Genomic DNA, 27,617 nt, shown 5'->3' with positions numbered 1-27,617 from the left:
TAAGCCTAAGAGTTTTGTTACAGTGACAGAAAGATGACAACGCACCTGTACTAAATGCTTTCCCTACAGTATCATACTGAGTCCTGAGAGTTGTCTATTGTGAACTGTGTGATATACAGAGAACACACTCACTTCAAAATACTTGTTAAAAATAATCATTTTATAAAGGAGGACACTAAGCGGTAGGCTGGCGAAGTCACTTGTCCAAGGTCATGAGGATTGTAGATGCTGGAACTGAAAATTCTGACTCAGGTGTGATTGACAGAGGCTCAAATCTCAATCACTTCTCAAGAAAACCGGCTTCTAAAAGTTCCTGCGGCTTCTAGGAAGACTCCCCCCTCTAGTGCCCACTCCGAACCAAAGTTCCCATTTTTGCAAACAACTTCCCTTTGTCGTCTTTGCTGAATTTCCCGATCTACTTGGGCAGTTGAGAGAGTCCCTGTAGGAAAGACAGGGAAGATGAAGGCAGATCCATGTCCAGGAGGAGGTGTCCAGGGAGAGGGGCGCGCACAGGATCTAGGTGGCACCATACATCCCCGTCTATGAATCATCCCGACAACTCGAAGTCGATACTATTACTATCTCCATTTTTAAAATGAATAAAATGAGGCTAAGATAAAGGCTGCATCCCAACCTGAGAGATTAAGAGGCTTCCGCTGGGCAGTGCTAGCCGGGATCCAAGCTCAAAGTAACAATCTAAGTCTGAGCTCTTAGTGGTGAGCGCCCCCTGGTGGCGACTGGCCCGAATTACAACAAGATAGCGTAACTGAGGGCCAGGCGTTGTTCCAGGTTCTTGGATTTCATTTAAATTTATTTCTTTAATCCCTTCTCCTAAGGAGATTTATCGCTTTCACCCCCTCCCCACTTTTCATTTTTTTTTTCTTTCTTTAAAAAAATTGTTTCATTGTGGGAGATGTCAATCATTCAGCTCTAACGACAATCCACTCAAGGCCAATCTTGTCTATACTCCCAATATTCCCCTCCACGCCCCTCCAAAAAAAATTTTTCCAGAATTATTTAAATCAAAGCCCAGACACTGTATCCATTCACCTGTAAATATTTTCACTATGTATCTATAAAATTATCCCCATTTTGTATGAAGACAGGAATGGGTGTGAATATACTTTGTATACAACCAGAGATATGAAAAATTGTGCTCTATATGTGAAGTAAGAATTGTAATGCATTCCACTGTCATATATAAATTGAAAAATAAAATAAATTTTAAAGAATTATCCCCATTTTGCCATTGGGGAAATGGAGGTATAGGGAGGTCTCAGAACTTGATCAGTCACTTTGCTAATGGGGTGCAGATCAAACTGGATCGAACTCCAGTAGTCTGCCTGCTTACTAAAAAACTAAGTATGCCAAGTGCAGTGGTGCACACCTGTAATCCCAGGGGCTCCAGAGGCTGAGGCAGGAGGATCCAGGCAGGAGTTCAAAGCCAGCCTCAGCAACTAAACAAGGCCCTGAGTTAAATAAAGAAAAAAAGAAAGAAAAAATCAGGTGACCATGAACTGGTACCACGATTGGACCCAAAAGTGCTTAACCACTGAGCCACATCCTGGGACCTTTTTAATTTTTTATTTTGAAACAGGATCTCACTAAGTTTCTTAGAGCCTTACTAAGTTGCTGAGGCTGGCCTCAAACTTCCAATCCACCTGCCTGAGTCTCCCAAGCCACTAGGATTACAGACATGTGCCACCGTGCCTGGCTAACCTTTCCCCTTTTAAAACTGATTAAGAGAAAAAAAAAAACTGATTTATCTCAAGTTGTTGTCAGAGCAATGGAAAGCTGGCAACACAGGAGGGGTGGCCTTTGGGAGATGATTACATTGTGAGGACTCCACCCTCATGAATGGGATGAGATGCCCTTATAGAAGTTGATAAAGGGACTTTACTCCTTTTGGCCACCATTTTCCATCCTTCCCCTCTAAAGGACACTGCATTCAGGGCACCATCTTGGAAACAGAAGCTAAACACTTACTAGGCACTGAACCGGCCAGTGCCTTGACCTTGAATTTCCAGCCTCCAGATCTGTGAGGGTATTCTGTTCTTTATAATGTACCCAGTCTGTGGTATTTGGTATAGCAACACAAAAACAGACATAGCTGGATGGATCCATAGACAGATGGATAGATAAGATAGAACAATGGTCTAGGAGTGGGTTAAATAAAGAATGTAATGTTTGGGGTGATGGCAAACACCTGTGATCCCAGCAACCTGGGAGGCTGAGGCAGAAGAATCACAAATTCAAAACCAGCCTCAGCAACTTAGCAAGACCCGGTCTCAGAATTAAAAAATAAAAAGAACTAGGGATGTAGCTCAGTGGCTAAACACTTCCAGGGTCAATCCCTGGTACCAAAAAATAAAAACAAGCAAACGTACCTTAAAAGACAAAGGTCAGAATAATGTCTATATTTGGTGGTTATCAAATGGAAAAGGGGCATGACAGAGCCATTTAAGGTCAATTTAAGCCCATGTGTCTATTATGCACATGTCCCAGTGAGCTGTGTGCTTACAAGTGATGCCTAAACAAAATGAGGGCAAAGAAGCAGAATGAATAAATTGCCATCTATTCATAAGGGCATTACTATAAAGCAAGGAAAATGAATGAACTATGGCTTTAGACAACAAGAATGAATCACAGAAACCTAGTTTTGAACAAAGGAGCCAGTTACAAGACAATACATAACCGTGCAAAGTATACCAAAACAGGCACTTCATGATGGTACTGAGGAAATCAAATGCCAAACCAACCATGAAGTGCTAAAATCCTATGAAAGTCAGCGGGGGAAATGCTTTTCTTTAAGGGGAAGGAAGTGGTCATCATTGGTGGAAGAGCTGAGGAGCCCAGTGGTGGCTGGTACTAGTAAAAAAAAAAAAAAAAAAAAAAAAAAAACCCTCAGGTGGTTGGTGCAGCCTTTGAAATGGGTTCCCTGATTTCAATGGAAAAGATGGATTCCAGGCCAAAATATGGAAAGTGAAAGATTTGAACAGACTTTGCACCAAAGAAAATACACAGATGGGGCTGGGGATGTGGCTCAAGCGGTAGCGCGCTCGCCTGGCATGCGTGCGGCGCGGGTTCGATCCTCAGCACCACATACAAACAAAGATGTTGTGTCCGCCGAAAACTAAAAAAATAAATATTAAAAATTCTCTCTCTCTCTTAAAAAAAAAGAAAGAAAGAAAATACACAGATGATCAAAAAGTGTGGGAAAAGATGCTCAACAACCCAAAAAATTAGGAAACTCAAAAAAAAATTGAAACCATGATGAAATTTAGGGGCGAGGATGGGAAGTGGCCTGATCCCTGGTTCCATGCTCTACTGCTCGCCCCTGTGGCCCCACAATTACAGCCAACACCAGGCCATTCCGTCTCCGTCTCCGCAGTGCCTTCGGTGGCTGACAGGGCCCAGCAAGTGAGGGTCCTTGGTTAAAAGAGACTCAGAAGAGTCAAAAGCCTTTCCCATGGTCTTCGGAAGACAAAGGTTGTTCAATGGCCTTAAAAAAAAAAAAAAAAAAAAAAAAAAAAAACTTCTGGTTTTCTTCTATGAAGTCTCTAGTTTTCCCTTAGTTGACTTTTTTTTAAAGTCCAGTGGCACACGCCTATCATCTCAGCAACTCAGGAAGCTGAGGCAGGAGGATCTCAGGTTCAAGGCCAGCCTCAGAAACTTATGGAGACCCTAGTGGGAAAGCGCTCCTGGGTTCAATATCCAGTACCAAAAAATAAAATGCTACCTACCTACTTCTCAGTGGTATTGTGAAGATTTAACAAAGGGTTTACCGTAAAGCTGGAGGTAGGAAGCCTTCAATTAACGTTAGCTACTACTGCTATTGTTAATGTTAACAATATATCCATATTAATATTTGCATACAGATTTTTGAGGGCCCCTCACACACTAGGCATATACCCATGCACCCTATCACTAAGCTACAGCCCCAGCTCACACAGATTGTTTTTTTGTTGTTTTGTTCTGTTTTTGTACCAGGTATTGAACCTACCACTGAGCCACACACACACACCCAGTCCTTTTTTACTTTTTTAAATTTTTAAACAGGGTCTCACTGAGTTGCCTAGGGCCTCACTAAATTGCCAAGGCTGGCTTTGAACTTGAGATCCTCCTGCCTCAGACTCCTGAGTCTCTGAGATTACAGGCATGCATCACCACGCTGGGCTCACACAGATAATTTTGACCCACCAAAAGCCTCACCCACCTCCATACACTAAACCAGAGCTACGTATGTCAAACACTGTGCTTAAGGAAAAGAACTTCGCTGGGTGCGGTGGCACAGTCCTGTAATCCCAGCAGCTCCAGAGGCTGAGGCAGGAGGAGGTTCAAAGCCAGCCTCAGTAACAGCAAGGGGCTTAGCAACTCAGTAAGACCCTGTCTCTAACATAAATAAAATACAAAGTAGGACTGGGGATGCGGCTCAGCGGAGGGAGGGAGAGAGGAAGGAAGGAAGGACGGACGGATTTTGTCATTGCCAGAACATCTCAGTTCAGTCATGCTCCAGTTGTGAATTTAAGTAACTGTGTCACTTCTCTGAGCCTCAGTTTTCTTATCTGTTAAGAGGGAATACCAAGAGGCTGGGGATGTGGCTCAAGTGGTAGAGCGCTCGCCTGGCATGCCTGCGGCCTGGTTGGATCCTCAGCACCACATACAAACAAAGATGTTGTGTCCGCCAAGAGCTAAAAATAAATAAATAAATATTTTTTTAAAATTCTCTCTCTCTCTCTCTCTCTCTCTTTAAAAAAAAAAAAAAAAAAAGAGGGAATACCAAGCGTACTTCCCTTTGGAATGTTGAGAGTTAAATGGGATCCGGGGACTGGGGATGTGGCTCAAGCAGTACCGCGCTTGCCTAGCCCAGGTTCGATCCTCAGCACCACAAACAAAGATGTTGTGTCTGCCGAAAATATTAAAAAATTCTCTCTCTCTCTCTCTCTCTCTCTCTCTCTCTCTCTCTCTCTCTCTCTCTCTCTCTCTCAAATAAATAAATAAATAATGGGATCCGGGTACCTTCCCCTCTCCCTCTCCACCTGCCACTCAAGCTATTTCTGACCTCTCCCACCCCACCCCCACCCCTCCTCCACACCTCAGCTCCGCCCCAGAGCATTTTTGCTCACAGCGCCACCTGGTGGTCTGGAGGGTCTGATCCTTGGAGAGGAGTTCAATGAGACTGGAAGTGGGTACCTGGGAGCGGGTGCTGACCTGTGGAGGGTTATGGAGCCCTGGAGTGCCCTGAGACATTCCCCGTTGTTACTAGAAAGGAGCTGAGGAGCACTTAGTCAGCTGGGAAATGGGTGACCCTGTGCATGTTGTGTCTGAGTCTGGGTGGGTCTGGGGTTTCATGAAAGTATAACCGGGATTTACAGAAGCTGTTTTTGCTAAAAGCACAGACTCTTAGGTCTGCAGATGCCCTAGGGATAACTCAAAGCAAGATAAAGCTTAACATCTTTGCCTTCATTTTGCACCTGTCTCCTTTATTACCTTAAACTTTGGGTGAGGTCCCGCTTAGCTCTTATACTCAGGCACTAAGGAGCCTTCATCTAAAATTTAGTAATACCAGGTTTATTAGCCCTAAATTTACCTAACGTATCTCACCCCCTTGAGACTGAGATAAGATCCGCAGGGACATTGACTGTCAACTCACTCGTGCAGCATCAGCTCCCTGGAGTGGTGCCTAGAAGTCTCCAGGCATCGAAGCCTTCCTGGATCTCGGGATAAACAGCCTGAGCAGCAATGGGAGTAAGGACTTCTCCAGAACCACCTCCCAGAACCAGAGCAGAAATAATGACCAACCAGACCACTGACCAAGACAGCTTAGTTACACATGCCTCCCCCCACCCAAATGATTCCTTTATTTAAACCAAAAGCTTCTACTGGGCACAAATTACGCCTGTAATCCCAGCAGTTTGGGAGGCTGAGGCTGGAGTTCAAAGAAAACCTCAGCAAGGCCCTAAACAACTCAGCAAGACCCTGCCTCTAAACAAAAATTTTTAAAAAGGACTTGGGATGAGGCTCAGTGGTTAAGTGTCCCTGAGTTGAGTCCCCAGTTTTTTTTTTTGTTTGTTTGTTTTTGTTTTTAATATTTACTTTTTAGTTGACACAATACCTTTATTTCACTTGTTTATTTTTGTATGTGGGTTGAGGATCGAACCCAGGGTCTCACACGTGCGAGGTGAGTGCTCCAACGCTGAGTCACAACCCCAGCCCCCCCCACAGTTTTTAAAAAATAAATAAATAAATAAAGTTTCTGTCATTGCCCTCGGAAATTATGCTGGATCTCACTCTCCCTCCCAATGAAGCCATATGGATTAAAGTTTCCTTTCCAGATCTTCACCATGACCTTTTCTGTTTGGTTTTGGGGGTGAGTGGCCAGATCTGGCTCATTAGGACCCCTGCAGAGGCTTCTGGCCTAGGACTCTGATAACAAGCCAGCGTGCCTGCGTGTGTGTGTGTGTGTGTGTGTGTGTGTGTGTGTGTGTGTCAGGCTGTAGGCAAAGGGCAGATGAAGGTCTGAGATGGCTGGAGTCTATCACCTAAAGTCTTTCTAAATATGAAAACTTCAGTGTGAGCCTGGCATGGTGACACATGCCTGTAATCCCAGCAGCTCAGGATCACAAGTTCAAGCCCAGCCTGTGCAATTTAGCAAGACCCTGTTTCAAAATAAAAAATAAAAAGGTTTAGGGATGAAACTCACCCCTGGGTTCAATCCCCAATCGTGTGGGGTGGAAGAGGAGGATACTAACCAGTGTTTAGGAAATTAAGCAAATGAAAGTCAAAGCTGTTGTCGACCTTGGGGAAAACATGCCTGAAGGGGAAAGGAAATGTGCTTACAGGTTGCTGCTGGTCCAACTTGGACTCTGTCACACAGCATGATAATGTAAACAGGCAATATTGATTTAACTAGAAAGCCTGATAAGTTAAATGGAGTCACTGTGGGAAGGGAAGAGAGTGACTGCTGAAGGGAATTCTCACCAAAGTCAACCCAGGACCCGGCTCCTTGAGAAATTCCCTGGGAGCCCGTCCCTGAAGCTCCTGTGTCCAGCGTGGTGGCAGGCTGAGTGAAGGAATCTGGAATCTGCAGCTGTGTTTCCCTACATGGTGAAAGAGATTTTGCAGAGGTGATTAAATTAAGGGTCTTGAGATATGGAAGTTATTCTGGATTATCCTGGTGACCCTATGTGATCATGAGGGTCCTTATAACAGGGAGGCAGAACAGTCAAAGTAAAAGGAGGAGATAGGATGTTAGAAGCAGAGCCTGGCAGGATGCAGCCAGGAGCCAAGGAAAGTGGGCAGCCTCTAAATGCTGGACTCTCCCCAGAGCCTCCAGAGGAGCCAGGCTTGCCGGTGCCTTGATTTAGTCCCTTTTGATGCATGAGGGACTTCTGGCCTACAGAACCGTAAGAGAATAGACCTGGGCTGGTTGATGCCTCTGATTTTGTGGTTATGTGTTACAGCATCCACAGTATCAAATTTCTCCAGATCCTGAGGCAAGGGAGGCCCCATGCCTGAATGTTCCCAATTTTCCCTCCTCCCCTCTGTACTGCTGCAGTGGCTTTGATGTGACAACAAAGAGCTGATGGCCCCCTGGCTGAAACCCTCCAGACTCCCCCGTCATATCCCATGTAGTCTTTCTCTTAGTCTTTGCATGAGCTCTTCCCTCCCCATCTGGTGGTTGGACTTAGGATCCTGTGTAGGCCCAAAGTTAAGATTCATCCAAGGGAACAACCTAAATAAATGACAATTTTAATAAGAACATGAGGAAAAAAGATTCATTCCAACCCCATGTAGGATAGCATGCAACTGTAATCCCAGCAACTGTGAAGGCTGAGGCAGGAGGATTACAAGTTCAAGGCTAGCCTTAGCAACTTAGCAAGACCCCATTTCAAAATCAAAAATAAAAAGGGTTGGGGCTGGGTGTGGTGGTGCATGCCTGTAATCCCAGCGGCTCAGGAGGCTGAGGCAAGAGGATCATGAGTTCAAAACCAGCCTCAGCAACTCAGTGAGACCCTGTCTTTAAATAAAATACAAAATAGGGCTGGGGATATGGCTCAGTGGTTGAGTGCCCCTGAGTTCAGTCCCTGGTTACCACCCCCCCCCTCCAAAAAAAAAAGGTCTGAGGATGTGGCTCAGTGCTTAAGTGCCCCTAGGTTTAATTCCTAGTAACAAAACAATAAGTTCAAGGCCAGCCTTGGCAACTTAGTGAGTCTCTATCTCCAAAGGGGGAAAAATGTTGGGGAGCAAGGGTAGAGCTTAGTGGTAGAGTGGCCATAGGTTCAATCCCCAGTACCACACCTCCCAAAAAAATATAGATATATATATATATACACACACACATACATATAATTTTTTTTCTATTCCAATTGTGGTCAGAGGTCAGTCTGTAACTGGGGCAGGATGTGGCTGGCTGGCTTTTACACTCCCTGAAGGTTTAACAATCCTGAGACTGCCCACCCCACTCACTCAAGCCCTGGCAGGGAATCTAAGCTGTTGGGACACCTGGTTTGGGCTTCCCCAAGGCCATCTCAGCCATGTCCCTGAGAGAAATTTCTCAAGAGATAAGGAATTCATTCAACTTGGTAAATACCTTTCTTGCCCTGGGTATTTATCTTCAAAAGAACTTATGCCAAACTCCTGGGTATGAGTGTCAACAGGGAGAGACGTCCACCCATGCCTGTAGCTTCTCCCATGCCCCTTGTGTGAGGACAGCTGCATGGAGTTCTGCATACATGGCCTACCTTAAGGGCATCTGGGTGGCAGGCCACGCCCCTTGTGCTAGGCGCATGAGAGGTAAACCACTTACCCCATAGGCCCAGCCCTGGGCATGAGGCTGCATGTTTCAGTCCCTGTGCTTGCTCTAGGGCCCACTCCTCCATGGGTCACTGCAGGGACAGTTGGCCAGAAATTGCAGTGGTGGCTGCCTGTAATCTGCTTAGCTCCTGCCTAAGTATATATATTTGGTAACTGTGCAGACCTGCTTCCTGCTTGGTCTCCAGAGGTCTTGATTAGCGACTCCGCAGCCAAGCTCTCCTCTACCCTGTTCTGTGGACCTCCTTGCTGGACGAGAGAGAGCCCATGTACCTGTTCTACACAAGCCACTTCCCAATTCTTGGTCCAGGTCCTTACTTTGCAAAACGAGAGCATTGGATTCTTATGAGGCCTTCTAAGGAGGCTCTAAGAGTAAAATTCCAAACAAACGAAGAAGAACAAAAGAAAAAAATTAAAATTCCACAATTTTGAGAGTCCGGAGCCTTCAGGCAGCATGACGAAGGCTTCACATTCTGATTAACCTGAGCTCCAGCCCTAAAATTAAAAGGTTCTGGGGCTGGGGATGTGGCTCAAGCGGTAGCGCGCTCGCCTGGCATGCGTGCTGCCCGGGTTCGATCCTCAGCACCACATACAGACAAAGATGTTGTGTCCGCCAAATACTAAAAAATAAATATTAAAAAAATTCTCTCTCTCTCTCCCTCTTTCTCACTCTCTCTCACTCTTTCTTTAAAAAAAAAAAAAAAAAGGTTCTGACTCTGAGCATGGTTGACACACCTGTAATCCCAGCTGCCTGGGAGGCTGAGGCAGGAGGTGTACAAGTTTCCAGCCTCAGCAACTTAACAAGGCCCTAAGCAACAAATACTGGTATTAACAATGGAAGAACTCACCCGGTGCAGTGACACACACCTGGAATCCCAGCGGCCCTGGAGGCTGAGGCAGGAGGATCACAAGCTCAAAGCCAGTCTCAGCAATTTAGCAAGGCCCTAAGCAACTCAGCGGGACCCTGTCTCTAAATAAAACATAAAAGAGGGCTGGGGATGTGGCTCTGTGTTAAGCACTCCTGGCTTCAATCCTCAGTACCAAAAATTAAAAAAGGAATGGAAGAACTCTAAAACTTGGGTAATGAACCCTGTAATAATGTGGAATATGTATTTGGTCTGCTTCTTGTTTTCTTGACATACAGCTTTTGAAACCCTTGGAATTTCCGGTGATAAGAGTGTATTTTGTAAACTTAAAGTGATAAATGGTGGTGGGAGGCTCCCGAGGAGGCTTCAGGATGAAGGCTGTCACTGGAAAGGCCAAGGCAGGAACAGAGGGCTGGGACTGTCAGCCTCAACTCCAAGCTCCAGGGAGGGGAGAGAGGGGAAGGTTGAATTGATCATCAAGGATCCCCGAGTTAACCAATCATGAAGTAATGAGTCCTCCATCAGTACCTAAAAGGACAGGGTTCAGAGGGCTGGACACGTGGAGGTTCCAGGAGGGTGGTGGCCGCCCCCAGAGGACTTGGAAGCTCCAGGCCTCTTCTCCCTCACCCATGCACCTCTTCACTGCCTGTTCATCCTTGATAACATACTTTATAATACACCAGGAAATATAAGCATTTCCCTGAGTTCTGTGAGTCATTCCAGAAAATTAGCTGAACCCTAGGAGGGAGCTGTGGGAACTCGGATTAACAGGCAGTGAGTCAGAGGTGCAGGTTAAACACCCAGAGCTTAGGACTGGCATCTTCAGTGGGGGACAGTCTTCTAGGACTGAGCCCTCAACCTGTGGCATGTGACACCATCACGAGGTAGATGGCATCAGGATATAATTGCATTAGAGGGCTGGGGATGTGGCTCAAGCGGTAGCGCGCGCGCCTGGCATGCGTGCGGCCCGGGTTCGATCCTCAGCACCACATACAAAGATGTTGTGTCCGCTGAAAACTAAAAAATAAATATTAAAAAATTAAAAAAAAAAAAAACAATTGCATTAGAGGACACCCAGCTAGTGTTGGCTGCAGAATTGCTTGGATTATAGGAAAACCACCCATGTTGGGGAGGCAGAACTCTAAAACTTGGGTAATGAACCCTGTAATAATGTGGAATATGTATTTGTTCTACATGTACCTGTTCTACACAAGCCACTTCCCAATTCTTGGTCCAGGTCCTTACTTTGCAAAACGAGAGCATTGGATTCTTATGAGGCCTTCTAAGGAGGCTCTAAGAGTAAAATTCCAAACAAACGAAGAAGAACAAAAGAAAAAAATTAAAATTCCACAATTTTGAGAGTCCGGAGCCTTCAGGCAGCATGACAGCATGACAGTGAGGGCTGCTCACTCCTGCCTGTCAAGAGCTGATACACCTACCCTGGCGAGGGCCTTCTGCATTCTCACCCCCTGGATCCTCTCCAACCACTCCTTATGGAGAAAGCCAAGGCGTGTTGAAATTTATAAAAGAATTAAGTGGAGATGGAATTTACTTTAGCTTTGGAGACATGGGTGTGTAAAGGGAGTCGTGATTTCCACAAAGTAGCACCCAGGAGTGGGTAACCTTTTCCCTGTTCTCTGAGGGCGGGTCTCACCTTCTGGATCAAAAAAAAAAATTTATATAGGACCAGGAGAAGGACAAAAGGAAAAACACATTTTGGTTTTGGGGTTTGTTTTGTTTGTTCTGAGTATCAAACCCAGTGGTGCTTTACAACTGAGCCACATCCCCAGCCCTTTTTTTATTTTGAGACAGAGTGTTGCTAAGTTGCTGAGGCTGGCCTCAAACTTGTGATCCTCCTGCCTCAGCCTCCAGAGTCATAGGTGTAAGGGTCCTGCGAAACGTCGGAGAAAGAGACCACCAAGTGACCACTCATGCAATTGGCAGAAGGGGGATTTATTGAACCAGCATGCCGGGGCTCCGTGCCCACTCAAGAAGGGAAAGCAGCCCAGAGCCCTGAGCAGGGGCTGAGCACTGCTTAAGTACACTTTTTGGGGAGGGCGGAGGGCTTTGTATACATCAGAACAAATCATCATGAGGCGCGGCAAAATTGAACAACAACTCCTAAACATGATTGGTTCATTCATTGGCGGGAACAGGTCAGGCTGGAGTGATAGGTCATTCCTAAGGAGGGGGTTACATTTAAACTGATTGGTCCAGGCCCTGCAATGCCTACGTGCGACCACACAGAGCCCTTATTAAACAACCAAATAGTCAGGGGAAATATTTACTGGGCAGTTCCAAGCATTGTCTTAACAGCTACAGAAATTTCAGGTTTTGCAGGTAGCATAGAAACCTAACAATACCTAATCCTTTACATTTTAACTCAGACCTTGCAGCTTAGAAACTTTACAACACCCGGTCTTTTACCCTGTAACTTTTACGCTTTAACTTCAATTTCTTTTACCCTTACAATAGGGACACATTTTGGTTTCCCGTATGTCATATAATCTTCTTACAAATCTTTGCTTTACAAATTTTTGCTTCCAAACTTTGTATTTGGAAAACAAAAACAAAACAAAACAGAGGAAGATCTAGGCTAACTGTCAGTTGAGAAATCACAAAGCAATTTTTTGGAGATAGGTCACAATTGATTTTTGGCATGCAGGTTAGAAGTTCAAAGAGTTCAAGGAATCGCTGAACTGCTAGTCTGGATTCCTATCCATCTAGTTAGGGGAACACTTTTCTCCATGCTTGCAGCAGAAGCAAGAGGAGGGAGGGAAATGTTTAAACAAAAAATAAACCGAAGAAAGAATATCAGCAAAATGTAAGTGGAAAAATTTCCTTTTAAAAAAATAAATACAAAACCGAAACAAGAGCCAGGGGTGATGTCACAGGGCTGTAATCCCAGCAACTCAGGAGGCTGAGCAGGAGGACCCCAAGTTTGAGGGCAGCCTGGGCAATTTAGCAAGGCACTGTTCCAAAATTAAAAAAAAAAAGGATTAGGGGTGTAGCTTAGTGGTAAAGCATCCCTGAGTTCAATCCCCAGTACAAAAAGAAAAAACAAAACTAACACAAGAAATACACATGGGGCTGGGGCTGGGGCTCAGTGGCAGAGCACCTGCCTGGCACATGTGAGGGTTCGATCGCTGGGTTCGATCCTCAGCACCTTGTGACAATAAATAAATAAAGATATTGTGTCCATCTCCAACTTAAAAAAAATATCTTAAAAAAGAAAAGCAATAAACATGAATAATCCTAAAATTATTAAAGGAATAATCTATAATTAAATACCTTCCCCCTGTTCGTTTTCTTTGTCCTGGAGATTGAATCCAGGGGCGCTCTATCACTGAATCGAATCCCCAGCCCTTATTCTTTTTATTTCTTTTTTCCTTTCTTTCTTTCTTTTTTTTCCCCTTCTTTTTAGAATTTGAGACAGGGTCTTGCTAACTTGCTGAGGGCATTGAAGATGGCTGGCCTCAAACTTGCGAACCTCCCGCCTCAGCCTCCGGAGTAACTAGAGTTACAGGCACATCTCACTGTGCCCAGCTTCATTAGTGAATTTTATGGACTATTTAAAGGAAGAAAGCTTGCCAATCTTACTCAGACTCTTTCAGGGTGAAGGAGATCAAAGTATTCCACCCAAAATGTATCTCTTTCGCATATTTCAAGTTGGCTATTCAGAGAAATTGTAGACCAATCTGTTTCCCCCACTGGACTGAGTCCCTGAGATCAGGACTGTCTCTGTCCCCCACTGTGTCTGTCCCCGGCACCCCCCAGCCCAGCTGGGCTCAGGGCTGCTCACTCCTGCCTGTCAAGAGCTGATACACCTACCCTGGCGAGGGCCTTCTGCATTCTCACCCCCTGGATCCTCTCCAACCACTCCTTATGGAGAAAGCCAAGGCGTGTTGAAATTTATAAAAGAATTAAGTGGAGATGGAATTTACTTTAGCTTTGGAGACATGGGTGTGTAAAGGGAGTCGTGATTTCCACAAAGTAGCACCCAGGAGCGGGTAACCTTTTCCCTGTTCTCTGAGGGCGGGTCTCACCTTCTGGATCAAAAAAAAAAAAAAATTATATAGGACCAGCTCAGGCTGGTTCAAGCTGGTTCTGGTAGCTGAAGAACTTCACAACAGCTGTAGTTGCCAGTGACTGATAGGGCCCTGGGTGGGGGCTGAAATGGCCTGAAAACCTCAGAACAGGGGTTGAAGGAAGAAAGGGAATTCTCTCTCTCTCTCTCTCACTTTTTTAATTAATTTAATTTAATGTAGCCTTTTGTTGTGGTGGTGGTTGTTACCTGAGATTAAACCCAATGTCGCTTAACCACTGAGGCTCATCTCCAACCCTTTCTTTTTTATATATTTTATTTTGAGACAGGTTCTCACTAAATCCTTGGGGCCTGCTAATTTACTGAGGCTGATCTCAACTGACAATCCTCCTGCCTCAGCCTCCCAAGTGGCTGAGATTACAGGTGAGCCTCCACCAATTTGGTTGTTGAGGTACCAGGGATTGAAGCTAGGAGCACTCTTATCAGCACTTGTTTGTTTGTCTTATTTTAGGACAAGATCTCTCTAAATATCCCAGACTGAGGGGCTGGGGATGTGGCTCAAGCGGTAGCGCGATCGCCTGGCATGCGTGCGGCCCGGGTTCCATCCTCAGCACCACATACAAAGATGTTGTGTCCGCTGAAAACTAAAAAAATAAATATTAAAAATTCTCTCTCTCTCTCTCCCTCTCTCTCTCTCTCTTAAAAATAAATAAATAAACCCTCTTATTTACTTCGTCACATAGACTTTCTTATCTAGAAACACTTTCTTTAAAATATATATATATATATATATATATATTATATATATATATATATAATATATATATATATATATATATAGTCTCCCAGGCTGACCCTCAACTTGAGATCCTCCTGCCTCAGCCTCTTGAGCTGTTGGGATTACCCGTGTATGAACCCAGGAAGCAGGAAAGGAGGGAGAGGGTTATCAATCTCTCTCCAATTCCCTATCCTTCTCCCCCGGCCAGGGTTTTCTGTCCCTCTCTGGACCATCCCCTCCTCGCCCTGGGTCCCACCCTCCACCAGCAAGTACAAAGCCAACGGCAGCAGCTGTAAGGCCGGGGGCGTCCCCCGATGGACACCGCGTGTGGAGGGTGCCACTGGGCGTAGGGCGCGTGCGGATTACAGAGCTGCACCGTGGAGAGTCCCCCCGGATTTGGAAAGGTGGTCCTCAGCGTGGAGCGCACTCATGACTTTATCCGGGCTGGGAGGTACCACTCTAGACTGGGCGAAGAGAAGTGCAGCAAAACAGTCCCAAACAGAGAGCACTGGGAAAGGAAGGAGGGGCAGATAAGTGAAGGACCATCCCAGAAAATAGCCACTTAGGAGCCCTGTGACCAGGGGCAGATCACCTTCTGTCCTTCAGCCCCAAATTCCTCAATCCAAGATGACGAGTAATACCTACTTCAAAGAACTACTGAGGCTGGACATGGTGGCGTGCACCTGTAATCCCAGCTACTTGGCAGGCTGAGGCAGGAAAAATCACAAGGTGGAGGCCAGCCTGGGCGATTTAGTGAGACCCTGTCTCCAAATAGAAAATAAAAGGACTTGCCAGGTGCTGTGGCTCATGCCTGTAATCCTAGCGGGAGGCTGAGGCAGGAGGATCCCAAATTCTAAACCAGCCTCAGCAATTTATCGAGTTCTAAGCAATTTAGAGATGCCTGTGACAAAATGAAAAATAAAACAGTGGCTCGGGAGGCTGAGAGCCAGCCTCAGCAAAGGCAAGGCATTAAGCAACTCAGTAAGAACCTGGCCAGGCGCTAATCAACTCAATGAGCCCCTGTCTCTAAATAAAATACAAAATAGGGTTGGAGATGTGACTCAGTGGCCGAGGGCCCCTGAGTTCAATCCTTGGTACCCAAAAATAAATGAAATAAAATAAACCAGTTAGGGGATGTGGCTCAGTGATTAAGCGCCCTGGGTTCAATCTCCAGTGCCCCCCCCCAAAAAAAAAAAAAGAAAAAGAAAAAGGACTTAGGGATGTAGCTCAGTGGCAAAGCACCTCTAGGGCCCATCCCTGGTACCAGAAAAGGTGGGAGGGAATTAACAGGTGGGGAATCGATCCAATTGTTCAGGCCCATTTACTGATGAGGAAAATTGAGAAGTTGAAGACTTGGTCAAAGTCTCACAAAGAGGCAGTGGCGATAGCAAAGAACTGAATTGCGGTAAGTGCAGCTACCCAAAGTTTCCAAAACAGAGGTTCCACCCTCCTCTCCTGTTCAACGTGCAACGTGCAAAACCGTTAAGCTCACGCCCCTGCTACCTCTCATTTTCTAAAACTGCCTCACCAGGCTCCACCGCCCACCTCCACCAACCTCCACCAACCGGCTGATCCACATACTTTCATCCACCAAGATAGCTCTTGCCCTCGGAGAACTCCCAGATCACTAGTGAGACTGGTAAGCTCCCAGGGGTGAGGAAGATTGATGGGAACTGTTCCTCCTCCTGGCCCAGCTCTGATCTAGGTGGAGAAACCAGTTAGACAAATAAGCTCAGATATAAGATTTCAAGCACATCTGCCCTGGCTGTGGATGCAGCTTGATGATACAGACCCTGGGTCCCATCCCCAGTGCTGAGCCTGTTTTTAAAAAAGAACATCTGTTGCAAATGTAAAGGAGAGAAGAATGCCCAGAGGCCAGGAGCTTTGGGAGGAGATTCAGAAAGGGCCCTGGTGGGAGACTGGGAGCATGACTCAGCAGGACCAGTGGGGAGGGGTGAAGGAGGCAGATCAAAGCCAGAAGCTGAAGCCAGAAATCAGACCACCCTGACTCAGACATTCGAAATGCAATTCTCAACCCAGAGAAAGATGCAGTGCCTGAGACAGGAATTTGGGAATAAAGGGAGAAATACCGAGTCTCAAAGGAAGCGCCCACAAACAGTTGTAATTCCTGAGTGACCCATTCTGTGCTCTTGGCCCACACCCTTGACCCGTGCCCTTGTCTGCAAAGAAAACATAATGCAATGCACAGCAATGCACAAGCACAGGCGCGACCTTGTGTAACTCCAGACTGGCTCCATTTCTAGCCCATCTAGCAACCAAAGGTCCCTGTATAAATATTAACACCCCAAACCACCAGATTGCTGTCCCTCCCTCTGGTGATAACCCTCATTGTCCTTTGAATGTGCACTCCTTGCTCTGCTTACGAAGGCATGTCATTCTCTGCCTCTCTTAAGATTGCCCCACTCTCCCTTGAATATGTATCTACCTTCCTAAGTAAACCTCTGGGTCTTTGGCATGTGCTGAAATTCTTTTCTATCATGTATGCCAATAACGCCGCTGGACCTCAGTGAAATTCCCTCTTCTCTTGGGGAACTTCTAGGACCCTCTTTGGAGACATCTCTTCTCCTCTGACATGTTGGAGGCTTTTTGTTGTTTTGTTGTTGTTGTTGTTGTTGTTTTGAAGTGTTTTGTTTTATTTGGTTTTTGTACTAGGGATTGAACCCCAGGTGCTTAACCCTGAACCACATGCCCAATCCTTTTACTTTTTATTTTGAGACAGGCTCTCACTATGTTGCTCACAGCCTTGCTAAATTGATGAGGCTGCCTTTGAATCTGTGATCTTCCTGCCTCCGGCTCCTGAGCCATGGGATTACAGGCCTGCAGCACCACACATGGCATGACTTGCTGATTTAAAAAGGGAAAGACTAGAATCAACCTAGAAATCAGATATGTCCATGGGGAAAATAGATGGAGACTTTTTGACAAGGCCATTCTGTGAAATCTCTTCCAGGAATTAAGATCAATGAACTGCATGGTAAAAAATTAAAAGGTACCTTGGAATATTGGCTGTAAAATGATGGCTATCTCATGCAAGAGAAAGACTAGTTTAAATATTATTTTTTTATACCCAGCCACAATAATTTCTGAAAACGTGTCAAATAACAAAATTACAACTTAAATTGTTTTTGCCCCACATTACTTGGAATTGAACCCACAGACATTCTACCACTAAACTACATCCTCAATCTTTTTTTTTCTTGTGTGTGGAAACAGGGTCTGTCTAAGTTTCCCAGGCTGGTCTCGAATTTTTCATCCTCCTGCCTCAGCCTCCCAAGTTCCCAAATTGCTAGAATTACAGGTATTCGCCACCATGCAGGCCTTAATTAAAAGATCTTAATTGGCTTTATTTATGATTCTAGAATCAGGTAACAAAACAGAATAAGTGTTCCAAAGAACCCAGCACAGGAAGTTTGATTTTTATAAAAAGTGCTAAAGAAAGCAAAAAATGAAGAACAGCATGTCGGTCCTTTAAAGTTACTTTCCTTGTAAGGCGGAGACAGAAGAAAAAGAAAATAACTGATTGCTTAACATCGGGTTTGTCTGTTTGGTTCGAGGATTAGGGCAGAGGAACTTCCTTAAATCAATTGAACTCGACTGCTTGGGAAATTTGACTGTTCTTTCTCTCCCTCTCAATTTCTTGGAAGGTCAGATCACAACTTACATTTGGTTTGGTAACATGGAGCTTTAGCATGAGTAACTCCATTTTTTTTTTTTTGCACTGGGGATTGAACCTAGAGACATAATAGCCCCGGCCTTTTTTTTTTTTTTTAAATACAGGGGCTCATTAAGTTGCTCATTAAGACTCCCAGGCTGGCCTCATACTTGTGATCCTCCTGTCTCAGCCCCCAGAACTGCTGTGATTACAGGCATGAGCCACCAGGCCGGGCTCCACTTTCATCTTCAGTCTGGTCTGTTGGGGCCCAATACAGAAGATCTGTACAAAACCATGGCCTCCTTGTCTCTGTGTTTGAAATGATCATTTTTAAAAATCATGGCATTTGCCGGTAAATGGATGGGGTTGGAGAATAGAATGCTAAGTGAAGTTAGCCAATCCCCAAAAAACAAATGCTGAATGTTTTCTCTGATATAAGGACTCATAATGGAGTAGGGAGGGTGAGCATGGGATGAATAGATGAATTCTAGATAGGGAAGGGGGGGAAGGAAAGGGAGGAGGCAGGGGATTAGCAAGGATGGTGGAATGTGATGGACATCATCATCCAAAGTACATGTATGAAGACACGGAATTGGGTGTCAACCTACTTTACGTACAGAGATATGAAAAATGGTGGTATATATGTGTAATAAGAATTGTAATGCAAAAAAAAAGTACATGTATAAAGACATGAATTGGTGACATTAATATGTAAGACATTAATATGTGAGAAGGAACCAGATGACAGTTGGATACACATGGAGACGGTAGGGACAGAGCAAGAACCGTCCCTGATGCCTATAATTTTATTTTTTTCATGCCTGTCTTCCTGATGTGAATTTGCAGGGACAGAGTCTTATTTTTTATTTTATTTTTTTTTAATTTCTACCCCATGCTCACCCAGCTACAAGGAATGGTACCCAGAAGGTGTCAGGGAAACAGTGGTGTGAGGAAATGGAGTAGGGACAAGGACAGGGATGTAGTGAAGGGGTGAAGTGAGGGGTGGGAGAGGGGTGTGTTGGGGTTCAGAAAGCAATACTCCATCCCATGACACTCACATGCTGATTAGGCAGTATCAGGGAACACCAAATGCAAACAGAGGTTTTCTCTGGGGTCCCCTTATCTACCTAAAGAAGGACTCTTTGAAGACTGACTCAGAGGAGCTGGGCATGGTGGTGCACACCTATAATCCCAGCAGCTCTGAGTGGCTGAGGCAGGAGGATTACAAATTTGAGGCAAGCGTCAGCAATTTAGTGAGGCCCTAAGAAACTTAGCAAGACCCTGTTTCAAAATTTAAAAATATAAAAAGGGCTGGGGATGTGGCTCAGTGGTTAAGTGCCTCTGGGTTCAATCCCCAGTACCTGCCCCCTCCCCAGAAAAAGACTAACTCACATACCCACATGAGAGAAAGTTGAACTTCATTTTTTGTTGTTGTTTTCTTTTTTTCTTTTTTGGGAGGGTGTTCTGTTTTGATTTTTGCGGTACTGGGGATTGACCCCAGGGTGCTTCATGCTCAGCAAAACCCCCCCCCCCCCAGCCCTTTTTCATATTTTTTGAGATGGGGTCTTGCTAAATCGCCCAGACTGACATCAAATTTATGAGTCTACTTCCTCCAATTCCAAGTCTCTGGGGTCACAGACATAGGGCACCTGCCCTGGCTGAGAAATTGGACTTTGTCACAGGCTGTAGTCTATTCTTAGATTACTGCTGGACTTTATCTGCATAGCAGGTCAACCTTTGTTCCCCATGCAGTGCCTCCCCTCACCCTCCCATAATTGTGGCTCCCTCCTCCGCTCCCCGGAAATCCCAAGGGCCTATTCATCTCTGTAGCCTCAGGATGGTATTAAAAACTTCATTATCTGGTTCCTCTTGGAGTCTCTTATTTTCCCTAACTCCTGGGCATGTGCACATAATTAAAATGGCTTTTCTCCTGTTGATCTGTCTACTGTAGATTTATTCCAGAAATTAAAATAATTGAAGCCTCAGAGAGTAGAAGCTTTTTCTTTTTTTTTTTTTTTTCTTTTCTTATTTTGTTTTTGTGGCACTGGGGATTGAACCCAAGGGCCCTTAACCACTGAGCTACATCCCCAGCCGTGTTTATTTTTTCAAATTGCGTTTATTTTATTTTGTGACAGGATCTTGCTAAATTGCTTAGGGCCTCACAAAATTGCTGAGGCTGCCCACAAACTTGAGTGCGGTGGAGGACACCTGTAATCTCAGCGGCTCAGGAGGCTGAGGCAGGAGGATTGAGAGTTCAAATCCAGCCTCAGCAATTTAGCGGAGCCCTAAGCAACTCAGCAAGTCCCTGCCTCTAAATAAAATATAAAATAGGGCTGGGGATGTGGCTCAGTGTTTAAGTGCCCCCTGGGTTCAATCCCAGGAACTAAAAAATAAGAAACTTGCCTTCCAGCTGCCTCAGCCTTGCCAGTTGCTGGGATGACAGGCCTGAGCCCCAGGGCCAGACTAAGAGGGAGACTTGAAGTCCCCTACAGGTGGGATGAGAGGGCTGCCAAGAGGAGAAAGGGGCACAAGTCGGGGATCAGGGTGGAAGAGGAAAGGGAGAGGGCGCGCGATGGGGAAGGGATGGGGAGCCTGCAGCAGGCCACCAGGGCAAAGAGCCTCGCTGCTTCGAGGTCGGTGACAGAATCCACACCATTCCCAGCCAGGGAAGCCTTCCAACCTGAGGAAGCCAAGCCTGGGGAAGCAGGAAGGAAACGAGACGCTCCTAGGACCTCCCCCTTGTCCTGTTCTGGGTTCTGGGTGGTGCGGCTCTAAAGAGGAGGAGGAGAGAGACTCGAGGCTAACAGAACAGAGAGCAGAGGGGCCTGGTGTAGTCCCGACAGCAAGCCCAGTTCCGGAACCACAGGCTTGGAGGATTTCAGGCAAAACGAACCGGAGTCCCAGCTATTTCCAGAAGCTGGCCATCAGGCAGCCTGCGGAACCCCAGGGCTGGCAGCCTCCGAAAGTGGTTCTGTAAATCCCCGGTAGGCAGCTCCACTCCGAGGTTGCTCAGAGCACGGACCCACCTTGACCCATGGGTTTCTGCTGGGAAGAAGCTGTGGGTGTGGAAGAGGTCAGACAGTAGACAGCTGAGCTGTGTCTGGACATCTGCTGGCCCAGGGTGAGGATCCGGCGTGGGAGGGAGACTAGGGAGACCACGTGCAGCCCGGGATGAAACAATTACTGCAAAATCCATTTGGGAAACTCCAAATCCTTGCATTTAAAGTTTGGGCATTTGGGAACGTTGATTACTTTCTAGATGAATTTTAGAGGCTTGCAAATCGTATATTCAATAAAAAGTTTAGTGAGCACTTACTATGTATGTGTCAGGCATAATTTTAGGTATGGGGGATACAGCAGTGAACAAAATAGAAGTCTCTGCCCTCATGGAGAGAACATTCTGGTGGGGAAAGGAATAATAAAAATGTAAATCAGCACATAGAATACTTTCAGGTGGTAAGAAGTGAAGACGGTGCACATCTGGAATCTCAGCCACTCTGGAGTCTGAGGCAGGAGGATTGCTGGAACCCAGGAGTTCCTACCCAACCTAGGCAACATAGTGAGACCTGATCCAAAAAAAAATTATTTTTAAATGTATTTTAAGTGGCTGGCACTATTATAAGTGCTTAAGAATATTAACCTTTTTTTTTTTTCTTCTTTTTTCGTAGGTACTAGGGATTGAACCCAGGGGCCCTCTATCACTAAGCTATATCCCTAGTCCTTTTTATTTTTTATTTTGAGACAGAATCTCAGTAAGTTGTCCAGGCTGGCCTCAAACTTGTCATCCTCCTGCCTCAGCCTCCTAAATCACGGGGATTACAGGCATATGACACCACACCCAGCTAATCCATTTAATGTTCATATAGTACCTTATTTAATAAATTAAAGCCAGAGGTGGGATAGGAGACTCAGCAACTTAGCTTGCGTGTGGTCTGGGAGGGTCTCTTCTTCATGGAGTTGGTCTTTGAGCAGCATAAACCATTCTCAATCTCAAGGCCTAGTGCTTCTGGTAGAAGGCAGGTGCCAAGGCCCTGAGACTGGTTTGGCATCAGAGAAACTGAAAGCAGGTCAGTGTGATGTCAAATGCAGCAGCCAGTGGACAGACAATACTGGTCATCTTTAAACAGTCAACTCAGTCATGGCTTGGGATATAGTTCAGTGGCACTTGTCTAGGATGCACAAGGCTTTAGGTTTAATCCCTAGCACCACAAAATTAAAGCAAAACATCCAACTCATAATTTTTTTTCATACTAGGGATTTAACCCAGGGACGCTTAACCACTGAACCACACCGCCCTCCCCTTTTTATAATTTATTTTGAGAGAGGGTGTTGCTAAGTTGCTTGGGGCCTCGTTAAATTGCTGAGGCTGGCTTTGAACTTGCAATTCTCCTGCCTCCTGAGTCACTGGGATTATAGATATGTACCACCACACCTGGCTCAACTCACAATTTTTGCAATTTTGTCATTTTTGTGTGAGGCCAGAGCCCTTCCTTTCAAGAACACGCCCAGAACGTTCTCTGGAGGCTGGGAACCTTTGACTAGTCTCCTCTAGTCTTGATCCTAGCTTTGACATCCCAGGGGCATGCCCTGAAACTGGGGACAAAGGGAACAGCAAAGCTGGCTCAACTCTGTTACCATAGGTAGTTGCCAGTTCTTAGTTCTGGAGAGTTCTAGAAGGTTCTGCATCCAACCCCAAATCTGTCTGCAGTGAACAAACTGCAGACTCTGCTCTACCCCTGGGAAATCTAACATCATGAAGCCCAAAGAGAATTCCTGATCCCCTCCCCCAATGCCTGCTCCAATAGCTTCCTGTACCCCCCAGTTCTCCCCTCTGCTAATAGTCCTATCATCTTCTCACAACAAAAATCAAGCAATTGGTGGGGTGGGGCTCACTAGAAAACATATCCTTCTGGTTCTTTTCACGGTCTTTAATAGCTTCTTTCTCCCTATTGTGAGTCTCTCCTTGTCTAAGGCCAGATCCAATGAGAGTTAACCTTGATCACTCCCGGTGACTTCAAATCCAATCTGTCAGCCAATCCTGCCAGCTCTACCTCCAAATGCATCCCGAATGTATCCATTCTCTTCTTTCCCGGTCGCCATTCTCCCCAATCAAGCTTACTGTCAAAATGGCTAGACTTCCCAGCAACCTCCCCACTGGGCTTCCCGCCCTGTGGCCCCTCCTCCACAATTCACTCACTGGCTGGCAGCCAGATGGGTCCTTTTAAAGGCAAACAAAATTAATCTATGGTGGAAGGAAGGGGTAGAGGCAGGTGATTGAATGAGAGCATGAGGGAACTTTCTGTATTCTGGGAGGATTTGGGGGTTATAGAAATGCATGCCTTTGCTGAAGCTCATTAGTAATACACTTAATATGTAGTATTTTGGTGGGTGTGATGGTGCACCTTGAATCCCAAGCTGCTCTGAAGCAAGAGGATCACAGGTTCAAGGCCAGCCTAGGCGATTTAGTGAAACTCTGTCTCAAGATAAAAAGAGCTGGGGGAGCCCTGCACAAGCCTGTAATTGAAGCCAGAAGTACACAGGCGGTCAGTGTAGATAGGTAAATAAGTCAGGTCAGGTCAAGGAGGCCAATTTTGAGTGAATCTGGGAAGTTGGAGAATGTCCCCTGAGGGATCTTATCAAGAACCTGCCCCAGTTCCAACCTGTTGCCAAGGTAACCTGCCCCAGGAATTTCCCCTCCCTACAGGGAGGTTGTTTGCTCCACCCTGCCCTTCCCCCTTCAGCCCACGTACTTCCCACCTTTTGGCCACCCCACCAAGCATTCCTGGGCCTAGTCACAGTGCACAGGAAGGAGAAAGGTTGGGGGGGGGAAGGCAGGAGAACAAAGGAAGCCTAGGACATATAAAAAGGGCAGAACACCTCGCTTCTTGGGATACCATGAAACCAGCTATGGCCCCCTTCTCCCTTGAGGGAGAAGTCTATGTTACCCCTTTTTAAATGAACCCTGCTTCATATGTTTGCCTAGGCCGGCTTCTCTAATGTTCAGACTTCAACATGTGGGGAAGCAGGTCACCGATAACCCATATTCCCAGTGACTTGAGAGGCTGAGACAGAAGGACCAATCACAAGTTCAAGGCCAGCCTCAGCCACTAAGTGAGGCCCTCAGCAACTTATGCAGACACTATCTCAAAAAAAAATAAATTGGGGCTGGGGATGTGGCTCAAGCGGTAGCGCGCTCGCCTGGCATGCGTGCGGCCCGGGTTCGATACTCAGCACCACATACCAACAAAGATGTTGTGTCCGCCGAGAACTAAAAATAAATAAATTAAAAAAATAAATAAATAAATAAATAAATAAAAATAAAAAATAAAATAAATGAAAAGAAAGAGCTGTGAATGTAGCACAGAGGCAGAACGCTCTTGTGAAGCCAGATTTACAGATAGGTAAGGTAATTAGTGTAGTTAGGTAAATTGGGTCTAATATCGAGTAAGATAAATAAAATGCAGGCCATTATCAAGAATGGAGTCCAGAACAGCACTTGGGGAAATTGAAATGTTAATGTCCCCAAGGCCTGGAACCCATCCTATGGAACTGTTAAAGAAGCAGCTCCCAGCAAGCAGGGAGGTGCTAATCAGAACCCCCCCCCCCCAGGCCCTTCCTGCCCAGATTACTCCTCCAGGCCCCTTCAGTCCCCCATCTCCCACCTTTTGGCCTTCCCACCTGCACTCTATCACTGCAGGACAGAGGCAAACCAAGGACAGGAGTGTGGGAGGACTAAGAGAAGACTTCAGCAAGAAAAAAGGGCAGACCTCTCCCTTTCTTCCTCCGGGGAGAAGTCTTTTCTAATGTCCTTTAATGAAGCCTCCACTGTCCACTCTACACTTGCTTGGAGTGCTTCTCCGGTGTTACCCTTCAGCATTCGGGGAAGCGGTTCAATTGCCAGTAACTCAACAGAAAAAGGGGTGGGGGTGCTGGGGGTGTATTTCAGTGGTGGAGAACTTGCTTAGCAAGTGTGGAGCATTTGGGAGTGAAGTGTACTTGAGTGTGCAACTGACTGAGATAGGAATCTGGTAATAAAGGGAGAGATACTGAATCTCAAAGAAGTGCCCAAGAACCAATGAAATGCAGAAAACACTCATGAACAATTGCAACTCCTGGGCCAGAGCCCTTGTAACATGAGGGTAATGTGCAAGCGCAGGAAAAACAGGCAAGAAACTCCCTCCTGACTCCGCCTCCAGTCCAGCCCCTAACATGAGCCCTCTAGAAGTTTTAACATACCACACCAAGGGGTGGTTGCACATTCTCCCTCGAATTTGTGTCTACTTTCCTAAATAAACCTGTCTATGCCTTTGGCTGGCACATACTGAAATTCTTTTCCACCACGTATGCCAAGAACTCCGTTGGTCCTGAGTCAAGTTTCTCCTTCTCTCTGGAAACTTCCCAGACCCTTCTTCAGAGATATTTTCTCCTATGACATGACTTTGGAATTCATTAAAAAAAAAAAAGTTGGATTAATGGGGCAAGATGATAGGTGCATAACAAAGTTCAATAAAATATTATTGGTAGAATTTAGGGGGTGAGTATTTGAGGGGCTCAGAACACACCACTCCAAAATACGACCATTGGAGGCCAAAACGCACCACTACAAGACATATTTCCTTGACATATTTTGGAAAACTGCAGACAGGAGAAGCTGTCTTTTGTAAAACAAATGTATATCTCTAAAGGAAATAGACATTAGGAAAATACCTGGATCAGGAAGATGACTGCTTTGAGATCACTTCTGTTACCTGAGAGACTTTATCTGCAGTCTTTATTCACCATGCAGGTACAAATCTCACCTTTCTCTGGCTTGTCCCCAACCCAGAGTCCAATTCCCTATTCTTTTCTTTAGCTCAGGATGCTTAGTAAACTTCAATCAACTAACCCTTCTATTTTCTAGAATTCCTGTGCATATGCATGCAATTAAAAATTTCCCCAATTAACCTGTCTATTCTTTTTTTTTAACTTTTCTTTTTTAGAGAATTTTTTTAATATTTATTTTTTAGTTTTCAGGACACAATATCTTTGTTTGTATGTGGTGCTGAGGATGGAACACGGGCCGCACGCATGCCAGGCAAGCGTGCTACCACTTGAGCCACATCCCCAGCCCCTATTCTGTTTATTTCATAAACTCAATTTTCAAAACTTCAGAGTACAGTAACAAAGTTTTCTCTCTCCTACCATATACAGGTGTTCACTATATGTTCAAAAGTTTTCAAACTAAAATGTTAAATGAAAATGCAAAGTAACTGCTCTGCTGGGTGCCTTTAAAAAATTTTTTTCTTTAAAGGAGGAAAACTTATTTTTTTTTTAATTTATTTTTTAGTTTTCAGTGGACACAACATCTTTATTTTATTTTTATGTGGTGCTGAGGATCGAACCCAGCACCCCGCGCATGCCAGGCGAGCGCGCTACTGCTTGAGCCACATCCTCAGCCCCAGGAAAACTTATTTTGGGGGCTTGTGGTTTCAGAGGTCTCAGTCCATAGGTGGCTGACTCCATTCCTCAGGGCCTGAGATAAAGCAGAATATCAGGGAAAATGGCCGAGGAAAGCAGCTCAGGACATCACACCAGCAAATAGGGAAACAAACTGCTTCCCTTTTGCACTAGAAATAAAATGCAAAGTCTTTCCAAAATGCAGTCTTGCCCTGCAAACCAGTTCCCTGGAGATCTCCAGGATCCTATCTCCTACAGTCAATCTTTTATTTATGTGTTTGTTTATTCATTCATTCATTTGTTTACATTTTTTGGTCCTGGGAATTGAACCTTCAGTCTCCCACATGATAAGTAAATGTTCCACTTCTGAGCAATGTCCTCAACCCTCTATATTTATTTATTTAATTCATTTATTGTTGGCACTTGTTGAGAAATTGAACTCAGGGGCACTTTACCACTGAGATACATCCTTAGTTCTTTTTATTTGTTTATTGAATTTTTACTTATCTACTTGGTACAGGAGGTTGAATCCAGAGGTGCTTTGCTGATCCACATTTCCAGCCCTTTTTAATTTTTGTATTTTGAGACAGGGTCCCACTAAGTTTCTTAGGTCCTCACTAACTTGCTGAGGCTGGCCTCAAACTTGCAATCCTCCTGCCTCCACTCCCCAGTAGCTGGGATTACAGGTATGTGCCACTGCCCCCAGCTCTAGATTTAATCTTTGAGGCAATAAATATTTATTGAGCACCAACTGTGTGCAGGACACTGCACTAGATGCTGGGGATACAGCAGTGAATAGGACCCACACTGTTTCCTGCCCCCCATGCATGACATGTTCTCTTCTTCAACAAGCCCATTCCCCCAGCAGGCCTCTGTGCTTCCTGATTATCTAATTTTAACTTAATTTGCTTGTGGATATGAGCTCAGAGAGGGCAGGGCCCTTCCCTGGATTGCTCATAATGCATCCTCAGGTCTAGAACAAAGCCTTTTTTTCTTTTTCTCTGT

At 45.4% G+C, this 27,617-nt stretch overlaps 2 long non-coding RNA genes across 2 annotated transcripts; one reads left to right on the top strand and one right to left on the bottom strand.

Annotated features, from left to right (window-relative positions):
- Positions 1-152: 152 nt before the first annotated feature.
- On the bottom strand, positions 153-9,911 carry LOC124100290 (uncharacterized). The gene is made up of 3 exons (XR_006854213.2): positions 9,663-9,911; positions 6,982-7,100; positions 153-439 (listed from the first exon to the last, which is right to left on the bottom strand). It is a non-coding gene; the product is annotated as an uncharacterized LOC124100290 (long non-coding RNA).
- Positions 9,912-12,187: 2,276 nt separating this feature from the next.
- On the top strand, positions 12,188-14,394 carry LOC131424609 (uncharacterized). Its single transcript, XR_009227929.1, has 3 exons — positions 12,188-12,504; positions 14,055-14,148; positions 14,237-14,394. It is a non-coding gene; the product is annotated as an uncharacterized LOC131424609 (long non-coding RNA).
- Positions 14,395-27,617: the final 13,223 nt, after the last annotated feature.

The sequence above is a fragment of the Marmota monax genome, unplaced genomic scaffold, assembly GCF_021218885.2.
Source record: "Marmota monax isolate L192 unplaced genomic scaffold, Marmota_monax_Labrador192_F-V1.1 WCK01_AAM20220418_F8-fsc00149, whole genome shotgun sequence".
In the NCBI taxonomy this organism is placed as follows: Eukaryota; Metazoa; Chordata; class Mammalia; order Rodentia; family Sciuridae; genus Marmota; species Marmota monax.
Note: the sequence above shows the minus strand (reverse complement) of the source record. Positions and strands in the feature narration are given on the sequence as shown.